Source organism: Lutra lutra, chromosome 16 (genome assembly GCF_902655055.1).
Source record: "Lutra lutra chromosome 16, mLutLut1.2, whole genome shotgun sequence".
In the NCBI taxonomy this organism is placed as follows: Eukaryota; Metazoa; Chordata; class Mammalia; order Carnivora; family Mustelidae; genus Lutra; species Lutra lutra.
Window position 1 is genome coordinate 39,671,505 of NC_062293.1, and position 26,165 is coordinate 39,697,669.

Below are 26,165 nucleotides of genomic sequence, written 5' to 3' on the forward strand. Positions count from 1 at the left end.
TGACCTTGCTCACTTGTCCCCGCCTCTCCCCTTCCGGTGTCAGTCCCCCGGCCCCCAGCTCTTGTCTTCATGGTCCCCTCTGTGAATGCTAGCCCTTTGTCCCGGACCTCACCCCTGGTCCACAGGACTCCGGGCAATTGCCCGGTGTCTGGGGTGAAGGGATGGGACGAGAGGGAGGCACGTCTTACTTGTGGGTTTGTTGTTTTTGGGAAAATCAACAAGAAGCTCTTCAAAAGGGGGCCATCGGCAAAATCGCGCTGCTCTAAGCAGCTTCTGCCTGAGTTCCCAAACACTTGGAATCTAGGAGGACTTGGGAGGAAACGCCCAGAATATGAACTGACACTGAAACTGTAGCTGGTTAGGTGGAGAACTCAGCAGCCCCTTCTGCTGCTTTTTAAATAAAGCTCTGTCTTAAGCACCCAAGGGAATTGAGAGCGGTGGGCATCTGTGGGGTCCTTGACCCCTGGAGGTGAGTGTGGGTCCTGGGCTAGAGGAGCCACCCCCTGCCATGGGGAAAACAGCCTCGGAGAGATATTGATTCTAACACCAGGGGCCAGGAGAAGCTGTGCTTGGGGTTTGTAAACCATTTGCTGTGCTGGTTCCCCCACGCTGTGGGTCTAGATAATGCAGCTGTCAGACAGAAGGTATCTGCCGTGCACCGTCTGCCTTGGAGGAGTTCTAGTACCAAGCCCCAGCGTGGTACAAGCCTGTCCAGTCATTCATGTGTAAACGCGCCTTAGGTGGGTTTGGGTTTTTCCACTAATGTGGGAAAGGTGGGCTGCGTGTTTATTTGTCATGTCTGATGGTGATTTTACCAGCCCTTTTGCCTCCCTCCTGACAGTCTTGTATCTGCCCAGGTTTTTCCTGTTGTGGTAAAGGGATGCCACCATTCCAACAGGTGGTGGCTCAGATGCCTGTCAGGCCAGGCCTCTGATTGGCTAATTGGGCTCGTCCTTGTCTAGGATGGTGATTCTGGCTTCAGTCTTGCTTTCTTTGCATTGCTTTATGGAGAACAGCCCTGACTTATCCATTCCCTAAACACCCCTTACTTTCTGGGCTTTTCAGCCTGCCTTGGAGGAATCCCTAGCCTACTGGTTCGCCTGCCTGCTTTAGCAAGCAGAGGCTGGTAACGCGTGCTTCCAAGTGACTCCTTTCAGTCGTCAAGCACAATGGTGACTTCTACAGAGATGAAGGAATGAGATGAGCAATGCCTTGTTTATGTTTGGCTGACCACTACCTAGCAGCCTCTAAAGTTAGGCTAAACTTCAATGTTATATTCAACAATCAGCAACCCCTGGCTTCAGAGTTCAAGTTGTGTAACAGGGCTCACCAAATAGAATCGTGCATGATGGCTCTACACGTGTGCAGAATTAAATCCCAACAGCCAGTGTTCATTTTTGACATTACACAACCCTGCATTAGCGAGGAGTTTTCTTCCCATTTTATGGATGAGGAAAATGAGGCTCCATGATGCTCCAAAGCTCAGAGCCAGTGAGTTGAAAGTTCAGCTTGGCAAACCATCAGATGAGTTACATGGAAGCCACACATAGCTTTCCTCTCTGAGCCGGGGCTTCTCTTCTATTAGAAGACCCCCTGCATAGGACTCTTGCCCTCCCCGACCCTATCAGCTCCCACCCCTTCTCTGAGCATGGCTGGGAGAGTGGCAAGTGGAGCCCCCGTAGGGGGTGCAGGTAGTCATAGCCTTGACCGCATGCTACGGGGGTCTAACCCACCTCATACAGTACCTTCAGGAACCACCTGACCTCAGTCTCCACAGCAGGGATGGCCATGAGTTGAAGCAACCAGGACCCTTCCCACAGGGGCACACCCTTCTCTCACTAGCCTGTACCCTGCCCACCTTCAGCTGAAGAGCTTGCAGGCACCATGCCCCCCACCCCAAGCAAAACAAATAGCTCCATTCCACAAGGATGTGTTTCTGGAGACTCAAGTGACCCCTGGTGGCTGGCTTTCTATTATGACCCTGCACTGGGACTTTCCAGCCCTTTAACACTTGATGCTGTAGTTTTTTCCAAGGATCTCAGAATTAAAAGCTGCAGCATCCCCTTCTCTGTGGAAGCCAGAAGCCAGGAGAGCATCAAATATAGAGCAGACCCGTCAGAAGTATTTTTCCAGTAACTACAAGACCCTGGCTCAGACCTTTGTTGTCTTTGGTGGTGGGGACTCTAGGGTAGCAGGTATGAGCCAGAAGGCTGAAGCTGCAGGGATGGTTCAGATCCTGAGATTACCACTTACTGTGTGCCCTCTGGACAAGTGGCTTAGCCTCTCTGTTCTTTAGTTTCCTACTCCATCTAGTGGAGGTAACAAATATGTCATATGTGTTGTGCCTGGATGGATGGAAGGACGGATGGGCATATGCATATACATAAAGAGGGTGCGGCTCTTAAGGCAATGCTGGCCCCCATCAAAATGTGGCCTTTAAATGATACTTGCCTCCTACCTGGTCCTTTGGCCTCCAGCTCAGTGCTCCCTCCCCGCCCCCATCCATCCCCTGTACTACAGCCAGAGTACTCTTTCCAAAGTTCTACTCAAAGCATATCATCCCACCTCTTAAACCCCTTAAAATCCCAGGCTGTCCTCGGCCCGGCACCTGCACCTTGCCTTGTTTCTTACCCCAGTCTCTCTGGTCCCGCATACCAAAGCTCTGTGAACAGCTTACAACAGCTGGACCACCGCTCCCCAGGCCTCTCTGCCTTGCTCCCTGCGGTCCTCTGCTGCTGTAAGTGCTCCCTGCCTCTGCACCCCCACCCTGCACACACTGCCTCGCCTGCCTCAGGATGCTACTCATCCTTTAGCATCCAGCCCTGGGGGCTCTGCTTGGGAGCTCGTCCTGACTGCCTCACTCTCCACTTCCAATCACCAAGCAACTGATGCCTTCCTCCTTTCTACCCCTCTGCTGCCCCAATTAGGTGTCATGCCTCGCACCTACTGGTCTGTGTCTGTCCCTCCCTCCAGAGTCACGTCGGATTTCCTGACCTCTCCAGCACCTGGCACAGAGGCTGACACATAAATGTTGAGGAAAGGTCTGGGCAATGAATCCATCCCTTCACCATTCACCAGGTGCCCCCAAGACTTCTTCTTGTCTTGGAAGACCCTCACCAAGACACTTGGCTTACTTTCTCTAGGGAACACCAGTGGAATGCATTTCCAATAAGCATTTATTCCTTTGTGGGTTAGAGGCAGGGAGTGCAGAGCAGCATACCAAGCATTCCCCAAAAGCCTGTGCTTCCCAAGCCCAAAGAGGACCAGTGCAACAGGTGAAGAATAGGGTCTCAGAGGAAGCCTTTAGGAGTATGTGCCAGCTGGCCGCCAAAGTCTCCTTCCACCTAGCTAGTCTCACGTCTGGAAATAAACTTGGCTGGGGAGAAAGGAGTATTGTGAAGAGGCGTGTCTGTTGGCTTTTATTTTCCGGTCCATTCGGTGTGTGTTTATTTGTAGCTCCTCTGTTTGTTACAGCTGTGAAAGGGTTAATCACTCAGCAGGCAGAACAAAGCAGCTCCTGCTTTTAAACGCCCATGTTCTTTCTGTGGCCCTAGCAAAGGACCTCTGGCTCTGCTTTGCACTCTCTGGCCCTCCTGGATTGTCCTGGGGGTGGAGGGAAGCGGCCTTCCCAGTAAGTGGCAGGACGCAGAACTGTGAGGCTGAGATAGCTGGGACTAGGACCTCCAGAGAGGGAGGGAGGGGTTGGGGACAGGGGCTGACAGGGCAATCAGGGTCATCTGCAAGAACAAGGAGCAGCGACCCTCTCTGGGGGAAGGCATGGTTCAGGGGAGACATCAGCCAGACCTAGCGTGGGCCTCTGGCTCTGCTGCCTTCTAGCTGTGTGCCTTGGGCAGATGCTTGACTCTCGTACCTCTGGTAATAGTGCCTGCCTCACCGTGCTGGGACGAAAACATGTGGGCAGAGGCTGATTGTATGATTTGGATCAAGAGATTGGCACAGTCCTCATATCTGGGGGTAGCAATTATAAATTATTCTCAATTTAATTATCATATCTTACCGTGACCACTTACCTGAGTGGGGATAGGCTCATTTCCTGGTTCATTCACTCCATCAACCTGTGTCTGTTGAGTGTCAACACTATGTCAAGCTCTGTCCTAGCTGCCGGGGGCATAAAACAAAGTAATTAATTATTAACATTAACATTAATTATGGTTAAGGTATGAGACGTGTGAACAGATGCCAATACAGAGTGCTCGGGTGCAATGTGGGCTTAGCGGAGTCCCCAGGTGAGACTGGGGACCTCCGAAGGCTTCCTGGAGGAGGTGACATGTAAACTGAGTCATGAAGGCTAACTAGGATTTCCAAGGCAGAGAAAGAGGGAGTGGGGGACAGCATGTATAAATGTGAGTCCAGAGGTGTGAAACGATGAGGTTGAACACAGGCTTCTAGGCCCTGAGAGTGGTTCGGGGTATCTGGAGGGAGGGGCTGGAGGCCTTGAGGAGGAGGAAAGCAGAAGTGTGATAGCACAATGCTATGATGGATGCCTGGGGGTCAAACTACATTTTTAAACTTTGTAGTAAATCTCTGACTTCTTTCACTTCTGGCTGTTAGACCATGGAGGGTCCCCTCTGTGTCATCCGTGTCCCACCCCCATTCCTCACTCCATCAGGGCCATTCCTCCCTGAACCCTTCCCCTTTTCTTGCCCCCTTTTGCTGGGGTCAACCTTGAGCCCAGATTTTGGTCTAGTCTATGTACGAAAAGCCAAGGAAGGAGCATTTGGTTTCATCACACTTTGTCACAGCAAGTGGGCTGACTGCTCCGAGCCAGCGACAGAAAACAAGAAATCATTTTAGCAACATATTGTTTAAAATCAGCAAATTCGGTTGAAATGGTGCTAGGCCAGGCAGTCCAGTAGTTGTGAGGATGGATGGCTTTAGGGAGGCAAGAAAGATACTTCTGCCTTTAGAGAAAGAGGAGTAAACGAGCTAATACATGTAAAGTGCTTAGAACAGTTTCTGGCACCAAGTAAAGGACTCAATAAATGTGAGCTATTTCCTTTATTATTACTTGCAGCGAGCGATCTGAGTGAAGGATGAAGGCAAATAGCGTTGGGCAGCTGTGATACACCAGGCCCGGGCTGGGCACACTGCATGCCATCTCCGTTCTTGCAATAACCCTAAAAGGTTGTGTGATCATTCGCATTTTACAGATGGGCAATTGCAGCTCAGGGAGGGACTGTAGTCTGCCCGGAGTCACAGAGCCAGCAGGTGACAAACCTGGAATCTGAACCCAAGACCTCACGACCACAAAGGGGCATTTGGCCGGATGGAGAAGGAGCAGCTCGGGTGGGAGGTGGGGGTGTGCTGGGAAGACTGAGCCAGCCTCAGCGCTGCCCTGACCAGCCATGTGACTTTGGCCTCAGGATCTTCCTCTGTGAAAGGAGGGCATGTGCCAAATGACCAAAGGGACTTAGCTGAGAAGTTCTCCGTCCAAGAGAGCAGTCAGGGGAAAATACGGCTTAACTACTGCAGATGGCCTAAGCTTTTCAGCCAACCGTCTCTTTTCTTTGCAGAGCTGAAACAGTGATTAAGGGGGAAATGTACAAGTTATTGAAGTGCTGGAGATAGGTTGGCGATTAAACAGACATTTATACAAGGAACATTAGAAGAACTCTACCAGTGATTTTACTTCGGGGAAATTAGTTTAGGGAATCAAATGTAAACTCTACTCAGGTCTGCAGATATCCAAATGGACTGTCAGGTTGATTTTGATAGTGGCTGCTTGGAGGCTACTGTGGCCAGTCGTGAACACATCAATCAGATGTCTGCCCAGTTGAGAGGGGCTGGAGGAGTAACCAGACCATTTGGTTTATACACCCATCGCTTTGATTCTCCTAAGTGGTTTGCTTGGATCAGCCACTCAGAGATCCAGCCAACCAATACCCATGGAGTGCCTAGTGAGTGCCAAGCAGTGGGCCACAAAGATGACAATAAATTTACTCAGTTTCTGGAAAATAGGCCTGCGAGGGTCAGTGTGCTTCATGGGGGTGATGGGGGCCTGAAAGGAGCTACCCATCACACAGGGAGGGGACCGGGCATGGGACAGCCCAGGATTTGGATTGTGTACCTCTCATGTAAATATTCGTGTCAATTTCACCAGCTTCGAATGGGGGTTATGAAACCCATTTTACAGATGAGAAAACTGAGGCTTGAGCAGGCACAAAGTCACCAGTCCTTCCAGAGAAGGTATCCTTCACCACCTTTCAAACCTTTGCTGGAAGTCTCTTTCACTCTAAATTGGTGTGGGCCCCCGAAGTCATCCTGCTTTCTGAGGCCTGCAACCAGGAGCGGAGATGGCCATGTATCCTCCGTTCCGTCACCACACAGGGGGATCAGGCATTGTGAAAAGTCTTTGTTTGGCCATAGCCCAAACTAAATCACTATTTTCGTTCCTTTAAGGACATTGGGAACTCGTAGTCTTGTCTAATAAAATGTTGCCAAACTGAGCTCCAGCTCAGACCCGCTCTCACAAAGGCATAAGTCACCCGTCATTGGAACAGGACTTGGTGGTAAAGCAAACGGAGGCCACGAACTCCCTCGGGAAGTTTGTTCTCCTGAGCCTGTCGAGGATCTCCCCTCACACCACTGTTTCTACTATTAATTTGCCCAAGACATCGTTTCCTCGGATTCCACGCAGACTTGTTGAGCTCCTACTCTCTGCCAGGAACCCTTACATTCATTAGTTTATCTCGCCCCACAACAGACTGGAGAAAAAAGTCTTCTTTTCTCCCTGGTACAGATAAGGAAACAGAGGTGCAAAGCAGTTTGCTAACTTGCCCAAGGTCAGAGACAGAAACTCTGAACTCCAGCTTCCAAAGTCAGTGCTCTTGGCCCTACATCGTGGTTGATCCCAAAAAGAAACCCCAGTCCAGCTCTGGCCAGCAAACTTGCATTTCCAATCAGTAGGGGCTTTATTACCTGGATACGCGAACAGAATATGCATTACCGTCTCATTTTATCCCAACAAGAGTGGAGGGTGTATTCTGCCCCTTGTGGCCTGCCTGACTTCAGAAAGGGGAAGCGACTGGCCTAGGGTCACGTGGCCCAGAAAAAGAGTCAGAATTTGGATTCAGATCTCCTCGGCCCCTCTGTTCCTGCGCAGGGTGGGTTTAAGGGGATTTCACCAACCTTAGCAGATTTTCTTAGGGACAAAGCAGTGGGACCCTGAGTGCCTTGCAGAAAAGGATCAGTGCTAAGACTGGCGACTGCAGAGAGGTGATGATTTCCTCCTTTATCTCTGCCCTGAGACTTCCTGCCTTCCCAGGCAGGGAAGTATCCCTCCCAGTATACTCCAGTTAACTATGGATGAATGGAGAGCACTCTAGGCCCATGCTTCTCAAACTTGAGCATACCCAGATTCCTGGGCCCCCCGCAGAGACCCTGATCTCCTGGGTCTGGAACAGGGCCCAAGCTTTGCGTTTCTGAAAGCTGCCACATGATGCAGATGCTGCTGGTCTGTGGACCACACTTGGAGAGGCAAAGCCCATCTGAGGGCTCCCTAAAGTCCCTTGAGTGCTGCGAAAGAGGGATCAGTGGGCCGTCTCCATAAGGCATAAGTCACTGGGTCTATAAACGTGCACGGGGAATGTGAATGTCCACTCTGGCATGGCCAGTGTCCATTAAACCAAAATGCAAAGGCCATCTGGTAGGCTGATTAATGGCCCCTTGAAATGGCCACAGCCTCCTCCCCAGAACCTGTGAATGTATTACCTGACATAGCAAAAGGGGATTCGTAGATAATTAAGGGTTTTGAGATGGGGAGATTATCCTGAATTATCCAGGGGGGCTCAACGTAATCACCAGAGTCTTTATAGGGGGGTAGGAGGGTCGGAAGAAGACATCACCACGGAATCAGAGACCAGAGAGTCAGAAGACTCTGTAGTTCGAAGACACTACATTGATAGCTTTGAAGATGGAGGAAGAGCCCATAAGCCAAGGAAAGCAGGTGGCCTTTAGAGGCTGGAGAGGCAAAGGAAACGTTCTCCCCCCAGAGCTTCCAGAAGGAATGCAGCCTGGCTGACAGCTTCATTTTAGCCCTCTGACCTCCAGAACTATATACTAATATGTTTGTGTTGCTTGAAGCAATTGTGTCTGTGGTAGTTCATTTCAGCAGCAACAGAAAACTCACAGCAGCTTCCTCGGTTGTATAAAACTCTCTCTACTACACACTTGACCATATTGAACCAGGCTGGGTAGGTTTAGATCAGGGTGTGTTCCAAAGCCAAAAAATAAAAGAATCCTGGACAAACAAGCAATGAGGCTAAAATAATAGTCAATGTGAGGGTATTTAACTGTGCTTATATTCGTGCAAGATTGGGAGTTTGGACCCCAGAATCTTAGAAAAGAGGTGGTTGGAGAACGAGGAAGGAGGTGGCGTCAGGAGTAAGACAGACTCAAGTTCAAAGTCCAGGTGCTCCGGATCCTAACTGGGTGACTGTCGGGAGTTGCTTACCTTCACTGGGACTCTGTTTCCCTGTTTGTAGAACGGAGATCATACCTTCCAAGCAGGGTGGTTGTGAAACTTACAGGCAACTTATTAATCCATTGAAAAATTATTTATTGGGAGGCAGCTCTGGTCTAGTCCTGGTGGATACAAGTTGAGTATCAATGCAGAACGTACCCCTGCTCTCTTAACTATAAAAGCACAGACGTGTAGGCACCGGCTACATGTAAGCTATCACTGTCATCCTCCTCATCATTACTAACAGGTGACACCCCTCACTTCCGGTCCCTGGAAGAATCATGCGCTAACAGTGGCCTTCTCTGTATCGTCACAGTCCCAGCCAGGATCCTCTTGTAGCTTTCATGTCACACCTCCATGGGTAGGTCAGCGCCTTTTAGGGCCACTTCCCCCATTTAGTACCCCGACCAAAGTGAAAAAAATCAGAGAGGGAGAATGAGTTGCTCGAGGTCACCTCGAAAGTCCCGGGGAAGCTTGAAAGACCCTGAGGATATCTGTGCTTAAGCCTATAGACGACGATTTTGTATCACAGGAGTATCTGTTTCTTCCTCTGAGAACTTACTCTTTTCCCAAAATATGTATGCTGGTCATCCCCTTCTGATTCCAGTGGCATATCTGATCTGAAGGTTGTTGATGCTCTGATCTCTGAAGTGAAGGGTTTAATCTTCTCTTGGAACCCCTCCCAACGAAAATTATTTTCCCACTTTGAAATGGCACGGGCATCCACTGTGAACTCACATCCATAAATCTAAGCCTACAGCTCAGGAAAGCAGATGAGCTTTGATTCTGCTTCTCAGTACAGTCTCACAGAGCAAATTATGGCAAGAATTTGATTTATAGAAGCACCTCAAAGGCTCTGGAGTGAGACGCGTGTTTATTCACTTTATTACCGTTTATTTTACACTATCTCTTTATGCTCCCTGCACATGGATTTGAAAGACTATTTGGATAGATGCTTATGATCTGCCAGTTTGCACAGCCCTGTTGAGGAACATGGATCTCTTTGGCAATGCTGCCAACGGCTCACCCTGGGGGTCCTTCTACCCGCGCAGATACAACACACAGGCTTGGAGGCCCTGGCCCAGGGTTCTCGCCCGAACTTCCCCAGCTCTGAGCTTCTGAGGTTCTTGATGTAGATCTCCAGCTGCAAGCCAGGGATGTATACAGTCAGGCTTGATTTAAGATTCAAATATCTCACAACAGCTGAGGATATTTAACATCGCTATAATTACATTACATTTTTGACAGCACATGGCGTGAGAGCCTGTATGTGTGTGTGTGTGTGTGTGTGGTTGAATATTCAATGAGCATCTAATATTTTAACCAGCCAGGGAAACACAACTGTATATTTCACACCCAAGTAGTTTTGTTTTTAAAATGCCTGGGGTGGGCATCTCAGGCTCCAGTCCGTTGTCATTAAGTCTCTGGAAAGGCAAGAGCCCCATCCCTGTGGCCGGGGAGCTGGGTTAGCTGGGCCGCCGAGAGAAGGGAACAGGCAGGAGTCAAGAGGGCACTCCTGCACGCTCGGGGTGACCCGTGAAGGCTAGGATGTCACTCCCGTCCATTCTCCGTGGTGTGAAAAGGAAGCCAAGGGTTGGAGAACAACTGGAAACTTGCGAGAAGCAACATTGCTGATAAATGACAAAGCTAGGGTTAGCTCAAGCCTCTGTAGAGGCGTGGCCAACAATTTGGGCATCCCGGCTGATGGCAAGAGGTGGGATGGAGGAGCAGAAGCAGGGCAGAGAAGACCAACCGTGTGCCCGCTCTGTGCCTCCCGTCCGTCTTCCCCAGCCCTCCAGGATGCCACCCTTGGATCCAGTGCTGTTATGTCCATTTTACAGACTCACAGGCAAGTAGAGAAGCGGTGGTGGGGATCTGCACCTCATGTTCTTAGAGAATCACATCTTGGATAGTTGATTTCCATTTATCCCTGGTTACCTCTGTTGCCTACCACCCCCCTCCCCGCCCTTCCCCTGCCACCTGCTCTGAGAATCTTCTCCAGCCAGTGAGGTGGGAAACTCCCTATTGCCTTGTCTGACCTCCCTCTCCCCAGCCCTACTGGAGTCAGAGGTTCTCGGCCCTGAGTCACAAAGCCAAGTCACTTTGTTGCTGCTCCTGCTTTTCTGGTTTCATGCCTTTGTTCAGACTCTCATTTGTCCCTGGACCTGGTCTGCCGTCCCTGCCAGTGAGCCCCGTCTGTGCTGCGGGCCGTGGGCTCAGATGGGCGCCAAGTATGCCTGGAAGGGGGCACCAGCCTCTGAGGATGGGGAGGGGAGGAGGGGCAGGGAGGGTGGAAGGAAGCCTGGTGTCTCTGCCTGCACTTTTTTCTGGGGTCTGCATGTTTTTAACCACGTGTAGCTGTAACTAATACAAACAAACACAGGAAACAAAAGTACCGTCTGAAAGATTTCCCACCTGTTCTGAGGTTGCCCCACTCCTCTGCACCCGGAAAGCCAGGAGGCTCATCCTTCCAACCAGACTCACAGCCTCTGCCACTCCCAAGGCTCTTTCCTCTCTTGCTCTTTCTTCCTTCCTTCCTTTCTTTCTTTCTTTTTCTTTCTTTCTCTCTTTTTTTTCAAGATTTTGTTTATTTATTTGACAGAGAAAGACAGCGAGAGAGGGACACAAGTGGGGGGTGGGGAGCGGGAGAGGGAGAAGCAGGCTTCCGGCTGAACAGGGAGTTCGATGTGGGGCTCAATCCCAGGACCCTGGGATCATGACTTGAGCCGAAGGCAGATGCTTAATGACTAAGCCACCCAGGGCCCCCCCTTTCTTGCTCTTTCACTGCAATCCTCTCCGTCTGCTCAGCTTGCTGTCATTAGACCATCACCTCCTGAGGGCAGGGGCGATGCTAGTCTTATGGCCACCCCATTCCTCATAGGTAACAAGGGCTCTGTCTGGATACCGACTAGCCAAAGCAGGAGAAAGGATTGGTACCACCAAAATATATGTGGACTCCTTCTGTTGTTCATGAATCCATTCACTAAAGAGTTGTCCGGAGCCCATGTGTGTGGGCTGTTGTGTTCCATGTGCCATATAGGAGAAATGGACAGGGCCCATCCCTCACGGAGCTCACATTCTAGAGATCCCTGCATGAGCTCCATGACAATCAGAATGATCAGGAAGGCTTGTTTAAGTATCTCCAGCCCCAGCCCATGACTACTGAGTCAGAATTTATGGGGGAGAGCTCTAGCAATGTATTTTTAACACACAGCTCCAGGTGATGGAGGAGTTTAGGAAAACATTCTATGATGAGAGGTGTGACACAGATAATATAGAAATAAATGAGTGAACGTGATGGTTTTGATATTAAAGACAGTGAAGGCAAACCAGTCAAGGACCCTGCACTAAGGAATGTCTAGAGGCTCCCTGAAGATGGGGCTAAGGAAAGGACTGATTCTTCTCCAAGGAGATGGCATCTTTGCTGAGATGGAGAAGCCAGTCAGGGATCCAGGGAAAAGCATTCACGACAGAGGGATCAGCAAACTAAAGGTCTTGGGGATGGAATTGGGGGGTGTCTTCCTTCCAACTCTGGAAATTCCAACTCCAGTAGCTCCATTCAGTTCTTTGTTCTGTGAGTACATCTGCTTTCTTCCAAAATGGAGCTGCCTCTCTCACCCACACAATGTGAGAGAACAACATGATTCTAGTGGTTCTGGAAATACTGACCTTCGGAATGCTAATGCAATGTAGCCTTAGGTCCTTAGGCTGAGCTCGCCTTGGAAAAAATAACTCTAAGTAAGCAGAAAGAAACAAAAACAAAACACAGTCTCAAGAATCCAATTGCAAATCCCCATCTAAGGGCAGCTCGGCGAGACCAGCGTGGCCGGGCCCTTTCTTTAGAATGCCATGTCCTGCCTAATTAGTGCCATGTTCCTCTGCTGATTCATCTTCATGAGGGCAAGGTCTGCTACCTTTGACTCCCAGATGGATTTTCCTCATTCATCTTCTAAGGTGTCAGGGCCGAATGGCTGGTTGTCCATACTGAAAACAGGCCCCTTCACCAGCCTTTCTGTTTCCTAGAGAGCCTGTGTATTTTCCACCTCTGTTTATCTCCATGACAACTGTGTGATCAAAAAGCAAACGTATTGTTCCCATTTTACAGGTGTGATAGGAAGGCTCAGAGGGGGAACTGGGTTGTCCAAGGGCATCTGACTAGTACCAGAGCCGATCAGTCCTGACTCCTGCTCTGGTCCTCCCCCTGCCCCTGGTGATGAGCCACACCTGGGGGACAAAAGCCTGTGCCTTTCCACAAGCCTCAAGGTCATGGTCACCTCCTGGGGGAAATCTTCCACAATACCTCTGGAGGGCTTTGCAAAACCTAGTCAGGGAGTTGAACTCTCAGCTCGACGGTGTCTTGGTCACCTGCAAACAGAATTTCTCAAACTTCAATAAATTAACTGCCAACCTTCCATAACAATCATGGTGACCCATACATGTCGCTGCTGTTGCTGGGGCACAGACCACATTTTAAGCAGTGGGGCTATAGAAGGCGGGCAGGAAAGGCAGCATAGAGTAAGAGAGGAAGAAGGGACCGCATTGTCCCGAATCCCGCCCTGTCCAGGCTAGACTCGCAGGCTGCTGCTACTTAGAATTACAGTCAGCACAAAGATTGGTAAGTCTCCATTACAGATAACTCTTTCCCTTTGTCTTTATATGAGACTGAAATGACTAGTCATTTAGGGAGACCGTGTGAATGGAAAAATGACAAGGGAGTGGCAGACCTCCAAAATGAGTCCCTTCCCCCTGCCTCCGCCCGACGTTCTGCACCCTCTCCCGACTCTGGGGGTATCAGTGGAGGCGTCCTGGAACAGCCTCTAGCTGGATCACAGTAATCACTCTGACTTTGCGCGGTGTGCTGCTCTGATGGGGAGAAGCCTTCAATTTGAAGGAGTCTTGCCAACAACAGGGTGTTCCTGGGTAATGCAGGGAGGAGTCTGTGCTCGTGTTGCTCTGAGGCTGTCCCTTTGAATTGCTAAGGCTGCTTGCAAACCATGCCTTGGGCTGTTCACTGGATTGACTCGTCATACCCTCATTTGTCATTTCAGTCATTCACTTCTTTGATCATTCTGTTATCCATCCACTGACTCTCAGAGTCATCTCTTCATTCGTACATTCATTGAGGGCCTTCTGCCTACCAGGTACTGCACCAGGCTCTAAGGATATCAAAGTGAATCCATTCAAAGCCACTGGTATGGTCTCCCTGCCTTGTATATCCTATAGCCAAGCAACAGGCTACCCCCTCAATAGCCTGGCCAGCTTAGTGCTGAAAAATGGAACTAGCCATTTATTACTTTACCCTGAGAATCTGCCCTGCTTAAAGTTACCGCGTAGCTCCCTATCGCAAGATCAAGCCTAGCATCCACATGAGCTCCAAGCTCTCACCCCTCGCACCACATGCATCCCGCCATGTTCCCCGGGTCTCTGCACCTGCTGTCCCTTGGCCAGAAATGTCTCCCTGGAAACCTCTCTCATCCTTCGAGGCTCAAGCTTTATCATCTTCTCCCCTTCCCCCATGCCTCCATGCTGGGAAGAATTCAGTCCTTCTTCCCCTGAGATGCATCTCACTATTGAGGCCCTGAGACACTCTAGTGTGCAGTGGTTAAGAATAAGGGCTCTGGGTTCAAGTCCTGACTTTGCCATGTCTAGCTGTATGGCCATGGAAAGATATTGCTGGAGCCTATGCCCTCGGTTTCGCACCCATTCTCATTTGGATTTGCACAACAGCTCCGAGGGGATGTAGAAGACTTACAAATCCCAGGCAAGTGGAGTGACTTGCTCAAGGTCACAAAGCTAGGAAGAGGCCAAGTCGCGGCTACAGCTTCAAGCTTCTCACTTTGTTTCCAGGGCTGCTACTAGTCAACAGCATGCACAAAGTTGTGAGCCACTTGGAATCACTCATTCATACCTATAGGGCATTTTCCTTCCTTTCCACTGAAGGCTAGAAGACTCTGCTCTGGCCAGACAAGTAAGGCGTAGAGGAGGACTGGGGCTGTTGTAGGATGACTCAGGTTTTGACATGCAAGTTTTACCCAAGGTATTTCAGTAACTCCGAGTTACTGCCGCCCCATGGAGGAGAGGACAACCAGGCAGTGGTATATGACTTCTGGGTGGGAGGGGAATTGAGTGGGAGGCCAGAGCCAGGCTTCCAGAGAGAAATTACCATTTTGTATTTATTACTTTGGCTCACAGGAGTGCCGCAGGGACAGGCTTGCTAATACATTAGGTAATTGCCTTGGTTCACCACTTCTCTTTGCAGTGTGTAGACCAGCCCAGGTGCAGATGTGTACGATGGACTCGGTTCTGGCCTCCCAGGTGCCAGGGCTCTCTTTAGGGACATGAGATGCTGGAGGAGAGGGGAGAATTGAGAGAGTGGGACCTGGGGGCTCTCAGACAGCAGGGCACACCAGGATGGCCCAGTCCCTATGACCAGAGTATGGGGAGCAGAGGAAGAATCCTAGCTGGGAACCAGGAGACTAGAGTCTGCCGTCTGCCACTGAGTGCTGAGCAACCCTGGGCCCTTAGCTGTCCCTCTCTGGGCTTCTGGTCCACGTCTGAAAAGTTGAGGAGGTCATAAATCAGTATTTCTCAACTCCATCCATTAGAATCACCTGGGAGAACTTAAAACACACACACACACACACACACACACACACACATTATATATATATATATATATATATATATATATATATATATATATATATATCTAAAGCTCCAAACTTAACGAACTCCTAAGGGTTCTGATTTCATTGGCTTGAGATAGAGCCCAAACCTGAGTATTTTTCTCCCAGGGATTGAGAGTCCCTAGACTAACTGATGTATGTAATCTTCCTTAGGATAGGCTAATTCTATGAGACTGTGTCATTGAAAAAGGCGACAAGACAGTGACCTTGAAACCCAGGGTCAGGGCGCCTGGGTGGCTCAGTCAGTTAAGCATCCAACTCTTGATTTCAGCTCAGGTCATGATCTCAGGGTCGTGAGCTCGAACCCTGAATCGGGCTCCACACTGGGCGTGGAGCCTGCTTAGGATTCTCTCTCTCCCTCTGCCTCCGCCCTCTCCCCACCGCCTCACTCTCTCTCTTTCAAAAAAAAGGAAGAAAGAAATCCAGGGTTACCTGTTCCCATGTTCAGATTTGTTGCTGTCCATGATTTGTACCTGTTCGTGTCCCGTCTCGTTCCCAGTGAGTGTCCTTCTTACCAGTGAACGTCAGAGCTCTATACCGGGAGGCAGGGGGCTCAGTTTCAACCTCTCCTGTGTTGACTCCGTAGCCATGAGGGTCACCTTGGGTCCTCTGGGCTTCAGTCTCATCTCTAGAAGATGAGGGAGCAGCTCATCTTAGCCTGCCTGCAAGCAGGGAGCTGGACCAGACTTTGCTTCTCTGTGCCATGCGCTTTATAAGGGGCTTCGCATCCAATGCCCAAGAGATCAGCCTGAGAGTAGAGAGTGCCATCCCTCTTGCCCAGGTAAGGAGACAGAGGCTCAGGTAACTAGCCCAAGCCATCCAGCCAGGAAATAAGAAAGCCACACAGACATCAGTTCAAATCCCAGCATTGTAGCTTCCAAACTGACATTGAATGTTTTATTAATTTACTGTGGCTCAGTTTCCTTATCTGTTAAATGGGCATGCATACCACCTGTTTCCACAAAGTGGTAGTGAGGAAGAAAAAAGGTGGCCAAGCAAAACTCTTCGTGGAGCCTGGCACAAAACAACTGCTCCATTAATGTTTCTTCCCCTCAGAAATTTCTCCCATCCTTCTTTTATCCTTTCCTTTCCCCCTGCTTGTTTTTAATGTCTTTAAGGATGGGGACCTTGAGAGACTGTTTACTGTGCATGAACTTGAGCAGGTTGTTTAACCTCTGTGGGCCTCAATTTCCCCATCTATAAAATGGGGTCCTAACACAACATAAGGACCCGATGTGTTACAAAAACAGCTTCTGGCACAGAACATTGGCTGCTACTGCTCCGCCTCTCCAGGGCTTCCTTCTCCTCCTGGAGCCCTGCAGGGAATACACCCCCCACCACCACTACCCTCCACACATCCCCCCCACCCGCACCCGCCTCCACCCCAGGTCCTCACTGTGTTCTCAGCCTTGACAGCTCTGCTGAGCACGCACAGCCCACAGGGCTCACCGGCAGGGAGAGGCAGCCCTATATCAGGGGATTGCTTACTATCTCGAGATGGGAAAAAAGGAAAAAGCTATAAATATGGAGGATTTGTCTGTGATAAGTCATGGTTAGAAGCCCGAGCTATATAACTTTTTAATTCTCCACTCCAGCTTGTAGGCTTACGCAGTAAAAACAGTCACTAGTAATTTATTTTTTTCCACTCTTTTAATTTAGTAATTTTTTTTTTAACCAACCAAAAAGTCCTCCTAAACTCACCTTAAGCTTTTATTTTTTTTTTCCCCTTTAGCAGTCATAAAATATAATGGATTGCCATTGAAATGCTATCCCCTCTCCTACATGGCCAGAAGGCAAATGTACAGACTTGGGGGCAATGTCTTACTGGGTATTGTTAAAATCGGAGTGAGTCCTGGGTGTGGCTTGCCTCATCTGCCTCCAGGTGACACAGGAAGGAGGCAGGTCAGCCAGGACTGGGTGTGCGGCCCAAGGGCTAGATCTGAGTCTCTTCTCTTTCACCTTGGAGCTGAGTGATTTCAGGCAAGTGACTTCTCTCTCCAGGCTTAGTTTTCTTGCTTATAAAATGTAGACAACAATTAGGGAGTGACCTCCTCTCACTGAAATGATCTGAGAATCCAAAGAGATATGTATAAAAAAATTGTTTTATTGAATGTAAACTACTAGCATGTTAGAGACTGTTGTTACTGATGATGGTGGTGGTGATGGTAGTGGTGGTGATGGTGATGATGATAGTGGTGTTGGTGAGGATGGTGATGGAGATGATAGTGGTGGTGGTGATGGAGATGATAGTGATGGTGGTGATGGTGATGATGGTGGTGATAGTCATGACAATGATGGTGATGATGATAGTGGTGGTGGTGATGATGGTGATGGTCATGGTGTTGATGATCGTGATGACTGATGATGGTGAAGGTGATGATGGCAGTGGTGGTGATGATGGTCATCTTGCTGATATTAATGACTATGGTGGTGATGGGCATCATGATGGTGATGATGATAGTGGTGTTGGTGATGATAGTGATGATAGTGATGGTCACGGTGGAGATAATCGTGATGACTGTTGATGGTGAAGGTGATGATGGCAGTGGGGGTGATGATGGTAATCTTGCTGATATTGATGATCATGCTGGTGATAGTCATGATGAAGGAGTGATGGTGATAGTGATTGTGGTGCTGAAAGTCATAATGATGATGACTGATGATGATGGTCATAATACTACTATGTGCAATGTAGAGCCCATGGGTTTATGTGCTAAGAAGACAATTTTCCTCAGAGCTTATACTTCTCTATGTATACAAAATATGTGATCAGTAAATAATTGCTTACCTAAAATCAACTTCCAACTTCAGAACTCAGTCCAAATTTTAAAAGTTTCTTTCATTCATCCAGCAAGTATTAATTGAGTGCCTACTATGTGCCAGACCACATTAGCACTGGACCACAGCAAACAAACAGAACAGACACGATCCCTGCTTTCATGGGGCTTATAGTCTAGAAGATGGGGGTGATGGGGTGCTGGAGATAGATGGTAAGCATAAATAATTTTAGATGATGTCAAAGACTCTCTGAAGACAATGAACTAGGACAGGAGCTTATGGAGTAATGGAGAGGGGCTTTGCAGGATGCTTTCAGTTGTGTAGTCAGAAAGCTTGTCTGGAATGGGGACATTTGAACTGAGACCTTAATGATAGAGGGATGCGACTGGGGGAAGATCAAGGGGAAGAGTGTCTCAGGTAGAAGGGACCCAACACAAAGGCTCTGAAATGAGAATGAACTCGGCTGTTGGAGAGATGGAAAGAAGGCCTGTATGCCTTGAGCAGAGACAAAGAAGGCGAGAGTGATATGAACTGATGTAGGAGAGATAAACATGGGCTAAACTGTGGCAAGCCTTGTCAGCTGGGCTAAATGTGGAGATGATTCAAGGGCCGTGAGAGGTCATTGAGAGGGTGTAAAACTATGGGAGCTCCTGAATTAATATATTCTCTGAGAAGATCACTCTGGCTTCAAAGGTTGGATAAGAACAGAGGCAGGATGACAGGTTAGGATGCAGAGGCAGTATTTGGGATGAGAAGTGCTGTGGATTGGGTCAGGTTTTGATGGTGGAGATGGGGAGAGTGATCCTGTTGAGGGTGGACCCAATAAAAGAAGTTGTAATGTGACTTGGTGTTGGACTGGCTGCGGAGAGTGATAAAAAGACTCAAGAAGAACTCCCAGGTTGTGGGCCTGAACTACTGGGCTGTGCTGGTATTACACACTGAGAAGGGACAGCTGGGGGACAGTAGATTTGGGGGACAGGAGAGGTATGTGTGGAGGAGGTAGGTAGAACTCAACATTTCAGCCATACTCAGATTGAAATAATGAGTGGGCATCCTAGTGGACGCTTGGACATGTAAGCCCGGTGCTCAGGGCAGGTCGGGCCAGGAGATAGGGATTCAGGAGTCATGGTGGAATGGCAGAGTTAGGAGGCATGAGACGGCACAGGGTCATGGAAGGAGAGTGTGCAGACAGAGGCAAGTAGTGAGTTGAGCACCGGGCGCTGGGCGTGCCAACATTCAGGAGTCAAGAAGCAGAGAAGCTGGAAAAGGAAGGGTTAGGGAGGTGGGAGGGAAACCAGGAGAGGGCTGGCAAAGAAGTCTAGGGGAGAGGGATATGACAAGGGGGTATAGTCACTGCAAACAGCGAGCAGTGGGCAAGGGCAGGCCTGTCCCCGATTTGGAAATGCAAGTCTGTTCAGCATGGAGGTTATAACCCAGATGCACTTGAATCCATGGTCCCAGCCTTTTCTTAGCTTTCAGACCATAGGCAAGCCCCAGTCTCCTTGATGGGGACTTAATAGTCTGCCCTGCAAGGCATTATTCATTATTGTGCATGAGATCATGTCTGGAATGTGTTTACCACTGGGCCTGGGATATAGTAGCTGCTCAATAAAGGGAAGCTAGTTATGTTCTTCCCGAAACTGTTCAGCTGAGCAGAGCTGTCATCCAGCCTTCACTGAGGGTTGGAAATGAAGTTGTCTTTAAGGCTCAGACAGGTAATGTAAGGAATAACCAAGTAAGAAGCAGATAGGGTCAGGAAGGCTACTGGCCAAAAGGCATCCTAATTAAAGTGTTTAAAATTCTGGGGTGCCTGGGTGGACAGCTGGTTAGGTTAAGTGTTGGACTCTTGATTTCAGCTCAGGTTGTGATCTCAGGGTCCTGAGAACGAGGACTGCGTTTCATTTAGAAATTCTGTCTCCTTTTCCCTCTTCCCCTGCTCCTGAAATCGCTGTCCCTCTAAATAAAAATTAATAAAGTCTTTAAAATAAAATGCAAAGTTTAAAATTCCATGCAGCCCAAACAAAACCCTTTTAGGTAGGCCCAATACTGCCCCTGTGAGTTTGAGACCGCCCCCCTTAAGGTGATGGTGGACCAGAGAAGAATTTAAAACAGGAAGTATGGGATTGACAGGCTCAGATTTGCATTTCAAAAAGGCTATTCTGGAAGTACTGCAGAGAGAGGATGGGGAGAGTGTCTGGTTCCTCCCAGGGAGAGGAGCCAGGAAACTTTTCCCTCAGGTGAGAGGGACTAGGATGAGGAAATAGGCTCATTATAACATAATTAGCTCTGTAATCAGTATGCAGGCTTATCATCTCAAGACATAAAGATGATTACACGATCAAAGGGTTTTCTTCCTTTTAATGGAAGAAACTTGCCATCCTAGGGCTTTGGTTGGGTGGGTAGAGAAGAAGATATTTTTTTTAACCAATTGATTTTGCAATGAATTAGTTTATTGATTTAAAAAAATCACTGTGGACAGTAAAAGTTGTAAGTGGGATCAGTGTGTGGTTAGAGTGAAGGCTAAGTGCAGGCGCTCATTAGTGGGGAAAAAAAAATTCACATGTCTGGAGAAGGAGGGCTTCCAACCTGGACTGCAAAGCCTCCTGGGACCAGGGAGTGTGCATGGGCTCAGATCTGAAACTCTTCCCCTCTGCTTCCTGTGAGAGTCAACAAGTGGTGGAACTTTGGACAATGAGGCTGTCTGTGCTGATCAGGACTCTCCTGTTTCAAACAAGAAAATATTTTGGGGCACCTGGGTGGCTCACTGGGTTAAAGCCTCTGCCTTTGGCTCAGGTCATGATCCCAGGCCCCTGGGATCGAGCCCTGCATTGGGCTCTCTGCTCAGTGGGGAGCCTGCTTCCTCCTCTCTCTCTGCCTGCCTCTCTGCCTACTTGTGATCTGTCTGTCAAGTCAAATAAATAAAAATCTTTAAAAAAAAAAAAAAGAAAATATTTTTACGACCATTCCCAATGTTTTTAAGTACATAGACAAGAAGGAACACAGGAAAGCAGGCAGGCCGGTGGACAAGAAGAAAGGAAGGCAGGAAAGCAGGGAGGGAGGGAGACAGAAGAGAGAGGGAGAGAGGAAGCAAAGAAGGAAAGCCTATCCTCAGATTCCATAAACAAAGAAAGACCTTAAATTCGAGGTAGTAGCCACACAGTTGCCTTTGGGGGAGGTGGGGGCGACCAGGTCCTAGACTCCAGGCTAGGGGATAGGATGTGTGTGTGTGTGTGTGTGTGTTTGCGTGTATGTGTAGGGGTTGTTGCTCAGGGAGCATGGTTAAAATCTGTTCACAGGGCCTCTGCATAAAGGACTCTAGAGAAACTGCCCTTTCTATTAAAGAGGAGTAGAAAACTCCAATCAGAGCACAAGGAAGCTAGGTATCCTCTAGAGGTTCCAGGTGGGAGTGGGAAATCTCCTGCAAAAATGAGGGTCGGCAAGCCTGCACTATATGTGGGTAAGGGGTCAGAATACCTACTTCCTGCGTGGCCCTAGCAGCTCAAGTCAAAAAGTCGACATAAAAACTGGTCTGAGTCTGGTGAAACACAGGGACCCAGGGGAAGCAAGCTGGGAGAACAGCTCTTTTAGGGCACTGCTCACAATGCGAGGCATGTGGGCTCCTACAGACAAAAGACAGGAGGTATCACACCTGTTCTCCTTCTGGAGAGGAGGAAGCTGCTTGCCAGGGAGGGCACCCACTTACCCCAGGTGCACAGTAGACTTAGGTGGGATGGGGGTATTGGAGAGATTAAAACTGTTAGAGGCAGTAAGATCCAAGTTTGAATATTGGTTCTGCCATTTGATAGATATGACCTACATCAAGCTGCCCAAACTTTCTGAGCCTCAGTTTCCACAAAGTGGGGTTGCTGACACCTACTTCATGGGGTGGTTGGGAAACACAGGAGATCACTTATGTAAAATCGTATGGCGTGGTGCTATGTGTTGGTTTCCTTTAAACTTTGCTCTTAAAAAATTATCAGTTCCTCCAAAGAACCCCCTCCACCCTACCCCACCCCCTAGTAAGCCCCAGCTGGCCCCGATGCTTCTTTATCTAGTGGGCCATCTGTGTTCTATTACTTTATACTCAATTGCTTGCTGTTATAGGACTAATTTTTAAACTCCTTATGGCTTCCTCTGTTCCCTTTAACTATGTGTTCCTTGTCTGTCCCAAAACTACTACTGGGGTCCTAAAAACCCCAGTAGTAGTCCAGGGAGTGAATGAATGGTTGAGTGGGTGGAAGGGTAGATGGATGGATGGATGAATGGATGGATGGATGGATGGATGGATGATTGCATGGATGGATGGATGGATGATGGATGGATGGATGGATGGATGGATGGATTATTGGAAGGATGGATGGATGAGTGGATGGATGGATGGATGGATGGATGATTGCATGGATGGATGGATGGATGGATGATTGCATGGATGGATGGATGGATGGATTATTGGAAGGATGGATGGATGATTGCATGGATGCATGGATGGATGGATGATTGCATGGATGCATGGATGGATGGATGATTGTATGGATGGATGGATGGATGGATGATTACATGGATGCATGGATGGATGATGGGTGGATGGATGGATGGATGGATGGATTATTGGAAGGATGGATGGGTGGATGGATGGATGGATGATTGCATGGATGGATGGATGGTGTATGGATGGATGGATTGATTATTGGAAGGATGGATGGATGAGTGGATGAATGGGTGGATGGATGGATGGATGGATTATTGGAAGGATGGATGAGTGGACGGATACATGGATGGATGGATAGCTCTCAGTTAGGGCTCATTGGTCAGCAGTCAATGCTGACCCTTGCTAAATTAAGCAAAAGGAAGTATATTAGAAGGATATCATGGAGATCACAGAATCAATAGTCCTGACAGTGTTTTGTTTAATCAAACAACCACCAAATGAGGATTTCCTATACCTAACATGGTACTAGGCTAGACCCTAGTTAGGTAGGTAGGACCCACACAAGTACCATGCATACACACACACATGTGAACACAGGTGAACATGCATACATGCTGGAAAACCAGGCTGAGAAAAGTCAGGAACTAAGGAACCACAGGGTTATAAGGTGGCAGTAATAACCTCTCAGTCAGATCAGGGCATGGTTCCTGGAATGAATGAACACCAGGCACTTCTCAGGCCCAGGTCTAAGTGCATTCAAGTCAAAGTGCAGGAGAAAACGTCCAGTTGACATAGCTTGGGTCACACGTCCTTTGAGGGATCGCCTTCTAAGCATACACAGTGAGGTCTGAGTACTGTGCCTGAGAAAAGAGAGAATGGCTTCTGGGTGCTCAGTGTTCCCCCACCATCCCCAAAAAACAGAACTGATGAGTCCTTGGTGCCTGAGGCAGCACCAGTAACTGGTGGCTTCACCGGCCCCTCCCACTCATCTCAGTCATGCCCTCGTTCACCTTTCACTCTCCCCGGTCAGGCCTACCCTCTGTCTCCCCTACCCCTCCAGGCACCCTGCCACACAAAGCAGTCACTGCCTTCCCCTTCAAGGAACCTTGGCAGCTTCCAGAGCCCTCTATGATTGCTCCTTTCCCTGAACTCCCATCTCCCCTGCCGTCAGCAAGCAGGAATTATCCTTTGCTGCTGCCTGTTGGTCTTGGGGTCCGGGCTCTACTCTGAGTTTCCTGGAAGCAGAAACCTTGTCAGATTTGTCTTCATCCCCCAGGGTCCTAGCGAAGTGTGGCTTTCAGAGTCAGTGACCTGTGGAGGCATGCTGATCCGTCATCAGCGAGGGCGTGTGGCATGGAGTCAGTCCAGTGTGTCTTAGAAACAATTCAAACACAACCTTGGAGAGTTGAGTCAACCAGACTCCCAAGAGCTGACTTATCCAAAGTTGGACAAGTTACTGGAGACAGTTTGGGCCTGGAAGGGGCTCTTACTACTTCCAGTCCAAACCACACTCCATGCTGCCTTTGGGGATGTGTGTGTGTGTGCACGTGTGTGTGTCCATGTCCCACCTCTCCATGTGGGCCATCACCTGGTACTGTACTTGGCACAGTAAATCCCCAGTCAGTGCTCATCTCATTAATCAAGCAAAGCCTTGGCAGGACCATACCACTGTGCTCTTTCTCTTGTTCCCGCTCCTTCCTTGCCCCATGCTTCTGCCCACCTTCAGCCCCTCTGCCCAGTGAGCAACCAAGAAATGTTGATTGATTACCCCTAAAACTTCTTTTTGTTTGAGAGTCAATGAATTTCCAAAAGTGGGCGATTTGTCATATCCAGACAGAATCCACCAAAACCTTGTGTTGTCTAAATCACTCCGAGCGAGTGCCCTTGTCAACCACCTCGCTTCACTCCACCTTTCTGTGCTACTTGAAAAATTAGTTGGTGTATGGGAAATAAAGTCACTAGGAGGGAACATTTTGACAAGGTAATGGTCCCCTGCCTTTCTCAACATTTGCGAGGGAGTCAGAGTCCATTATAATGTCACAATGGCGCACACCTTTGACATCTCATTGAATAATTAAAAGGGGGTTTAATCATAGCGATCATCCACTTAGTGTCTGATTCCAGATGTCGGGGAAGCATGCTTAAGGAGGCAGCCGTGGGTGTGTGGATGGTGGGGGAGGTGGGGCAGGGTGGGTAAGATAAACCTGGGTCAGGACTGAGACCACCAGGTGGTAGGTCCTACTGCAGCTTGGGGATGGGAAGGCAGCCCCTGCCCATCACAGGAGAGGAAGGAAGGAGAGAGGGAGAAAGGAGGGAAGGAAGGAAGGAGGGAGGGAGGAGAAATGGGAGGAAGGAAGCGACAGACCAGGGGAGGGAGGGAGGGAGAAAGACTATTATAGAGACTAGTAGAAAGACTAATATAGCTTCTTTGAAAGACATGCAAGAGCAGACCTTCTTTTCCATCCAAATGAAAAATAGAATTTGTGGTTTCCATTAATCACAGGTGGTTAGTGCTAGAAGGGAACTTACTTTTCATTTTTTCATAGGACAGGTATTTATTGAAAGCCTGCCCTGAATCAGGCATTATTCTGAGTGCTGTGGAGACAAGGAAGGAAAGGACAGCCCAGGTTCCTGCCCCTCTGGGGTTTATGTTCTAGAGAGGGGGAAGGATAAAAACACACATGCGCTGGGAAGAGCCATAACATAGTGGTGACCCGGTGACTGAGTTCCGTGGCCAGGGTAGGTCTCTCTGGACAGCAGCCTTGGAGCCAAGGTCTAAGTGACAAGGGGTCAAACGTGTGAAGCTTCCTGGGAAAGAAGCTACAAGAAGGCTCTGGGTGGGAAGGAACCGGGGGCACTGGAGGACCAGCAGGAGGACTGGTGTGGCCACAGAGAAGGAGGTGAGGGCAGTGGGCCTGGGTGGTTGTCCCAGTCTTCTAGGCTAGGAGTTTGGATTTCAGTCTCCATGGTACCAGAAGCTTGTGATGGGCGAAGGAGAGGAACAATAGGCCTTGAACATAAATATCTCACATTAGACAGAAAGAAAAAGTTCTCCTATGTCTGTGCTCCTCCTCCCTGGCCGGTGGGTGCAGGATGCTGGGAAGGATAGCGGTGAGTGATGCCCCTGCCCCCAGGATATCACTCAGCCCCCCAAGGTAGAGGTCAGCCCAGGACTGTGGGAACCAGAGTCAAGGCACCTAATCCAGGAGGACTTTCTATAGGAGGTGTCCCCAGGCTTCCATTGAGAAGAGACTGACCAGGCAGATATGGCAGCGTGGATGCAAACACCCCAGGCAATGAAAACAGCCTGGACCCGGAAGGAAAGCAGCCCCGAAAGCGAAAGCGGGCCTAGAATTACAATGCCCAGGGAAGGTCCCAGAGCACACAGTTCCTACCCCTGCCTTCACTCCCCACTCCCATCCCCACTCCCCTAAAGTGAAGGTGACCACGGTCAGGTGTTCAGAACGTTGGATGAGTCAGGACGTCCCAGAACACTTCTTCACTAGGCTACATGCTGGGAATGGCGCTTCCCCCAAGCACAGGTGACTCTGACTTGGCTCTCACTGTTTCTGAACCGTCGCTCTTCCTAGTAGCTGTTCAGATCCTGTCCTCATACCCCAAAGCCGACAAGGTCCAGCCAACACCCTCCCCCCTGCTGGTAATGTTATATTGGGGAGACTGAGGTCTGGAGAAGGGAGCTGCGTTCTTCCAAGCCAGAGAGATTTCAAGTGGAAATACGGGGGCTAAAACGCTGATCTCTTGACCCCGGATCTGGCACTGCTCCGGAAAA

General features: G+C 49.2%; 1 protein-coding gene across 2 annotated transcripts in view; it reads left to right on the forward strand.

Moving 5' to 3' along the window:
• Positions 1-26,165, forward strand: part of ASIC2 (acid sensing ion channel subunit 2) — a 1,015,092-nt gene that overhangs the window by 755,932 nt on the left and 232,995 nt on the right. The gene's annotated exons all lie outside the window — the stretch shown is intronic.